Source organism: Pteropus vampyrus, unplaced genomic scaffold, assembly GCF_000151845.1.
Source record: "Pteropus vampyrus isolate Shadow unplaced genomic scaffold, Pvam_2.0 Scaffold78, whole genome shotgun sequence".
Classification (NCBI taxonomy): domain Eukaryota; kingdom Metazoa; phylum Chordata; class Mammalia; order Chiroptera; family Pteropodidae; genus Pteropus; species Pteropus vampyrus.
This window is the reverse complement of record NW_011888859.1, coordinates 5,453,076-5,455,398: the sequence shown is the minus strand read 5'-3', so window position 1 is coordinate 5,455,398 and position 2,323 is coordinate 5,453,076. Positions and strand designations below refer to the sequence as shown.

The window sequence follows — 2,323 nt, the reverse complement described above, 5'->3', positions numbered from 1 at the left end:
TTATCACTGACGGAGTGCTTTGCTGTTCTCCACCTTTTTTTCTGACTTAGATACAATGCATTAATAGCAGAATGGGAATGTGAGTTTTATAGACTTGTTCACGCAAAGTCAGTCTGTTCTCTTCTATTATTTATCTGAGACTCTGCTTGTCTGAATTTTTACAGTTATTATTATTAAAGCTTTATGGTTATTTGTGTCTCAGGTGCCACAGGTCGCTCTAATTTACATTATCCATATATCTTTGGGAGAAGATAATTTCAGCAATGTAGTAGCTCATAAACATAGAAAATTAAAAACAAATCAATTTAGTCCCTGAAAAATGGATTAAATGTTTCACAGAATGCATTTTGCATTTCAGTTAGTCACAACTCTAGCTGAAAGACAAGAGCCATTGAGAACCAGTTTCGTTTCCTTTAAGCAAATGTTTATATCAAGAAAACCAATGTACCCCGTGATGAGCAATGGCTCAGCTCCCCTCCCCCAACCCCACACCAGCACATTTAGGAGTGATGAAGAATTTGTAAGTAAAAGGATTCTTTAATGATAACGTTCTGGAAATCAGCCATATTTTCATATCCTGCTGTCAGTTTCCTGAGCTTGAAATATTAAGGGGAAACCCAAGAAGCAACCAGAAGAACTTGCCTTTAGGGTACGCAGGCACAATTTTTCAAGTGAAGGTTTGGGTGTGTACCCCCTGCCCCCCAACTTTACTTTTTACTCAGGGCAAGGAAAATGGGAAAGCTGCTAACGCAATTCTGGCTGTGAAAATGTGTGATCCACAGCGGTTCACCTAACATAAGGTAAGTTAATTATTCTAGCCAAAGTGGCATGAGTTTTTTTAATTCTTATTTTCTGTTAAAACAGACTTCATGCCATGTTTATGACTTTATTAATATATTTCCTGTTGACTGAAAAACTGCCTTTCAGAGCTACAATAAAGACTTAAATGAGAGAAGAAAGAAGAAGCAGAAGATTCTGGTCCTATTTCAATAGATACAAGGAATTAGATGTTTGCCTCCTACCAACAACAACAACAACAACAAAAAAAGGGGGAAAAAGAGCAGAGTTGTTCATACACAGTAGGGAAAATAATAATCTCGTTTTTGTTTCTAAGTGTTTCTTTAAAAGTCTGTAGCCCAGTTGACCCTTGGGCATTTTCCTAATCCTCAGTCCCCCTTCTCTCTTCCAGCTCTTAGTCTGGAAGCGATTCTAAACCTGGCCTTGAACAAGGGAGAGGTTTAAGCTCATTAAAAGTAGTAGGCTTCTAAATGACACCTTCGAAATAACTGAGAGGCAGGAACGGGAGGGTCTACACCAAGAAAGGAGTTTGACCTTGAGCTTCATCACTGTTTCAGCTCAACGCGGGGTACATGGGGCATCATTAAGCTGTCTTCTCTACTTGTGTGTACAGCTGACCCTCGAACTTCACGGGTTTGGACCGCACGGGCTCACTTACATGCGGTGTTTCTCAACAAGCACCGCATTTGTTTTACATCGTGGCCGGGGTCAGCGGCTGCGGAGGGCTGACCGTGTGATGATCTGCGCCATTTTCTGCAAGGGACTCGGGCATCTGTGGATTTTGGTACCCGCTAGGGGTGCTGGAACTGACCCCCTGGATTCCGAGGGACAACTTACGTTTTTGGGGAGTCAAAGGTGGATGCAGAGCAGGGTTGCTGCCCCTAACCCTTACCGCATTAAGGGTCAACTGTATATTTCTTATAATGTGAAATTTCTTTCTCCTCTTACATTTCTTTCTAATGAAAAGATGTGAGGTCCCACTGCAGCCTGCTTCAACACCAACACTGACTACTGACGTGATTTTGTGACATGTGAATGAATTCTCACTGGCCTGCTAATAGTCACGCTAAACAGCAATTTAGTTTTACTACTATCATCCATTCCACGTGCACTCATGCATGTGCACACACGTGCGCACACATACACACATGTATGAGGTCACTGGTTTTTTTTAAGTAAGAAATACAGCTATGTGTATATTTGCACTAAAGAATTCTACTAAAACAAATTATCGTTCTGGACTAAATCCTTGGACAACCGTACACTGATTGATGATGGTTTATAACGACTACAATGATAAAAAAGACAAGTGAGGCTGTGAGCGCTGAGCATCACACTAATCTCTTCCCTCTACCGTGGTCCTCCGCGGGACTGCTGCGGGCTTACCTGGGAGAGATTGAACGTAGCGACTGTGCTGTCGTCATACAGAAGAATGTTAATAGTGTCCAAAGCCCAGGTACTTTCAGCCAGAAGACCTGACTTCAGGGACATCATCACACGCCACGCCTCCGGAGTAACTAAACAC

At 42.1% G+C, this 2,323-nt stretch overlaps 1 protein-coding gene across 1 annotated transcript in view; it reads right to left on the bottom strand.

Annotated features, from left to right (window-relative positions):
* Window positions 1-2,323, bottom strand: part of ARID1B (AT-rich interaction domain 1B) — a 389,943-nt gene that overhangs the window by 7,495 nt on the left and 380,125 nt on the right. The window lies entirely within an intron of this gene.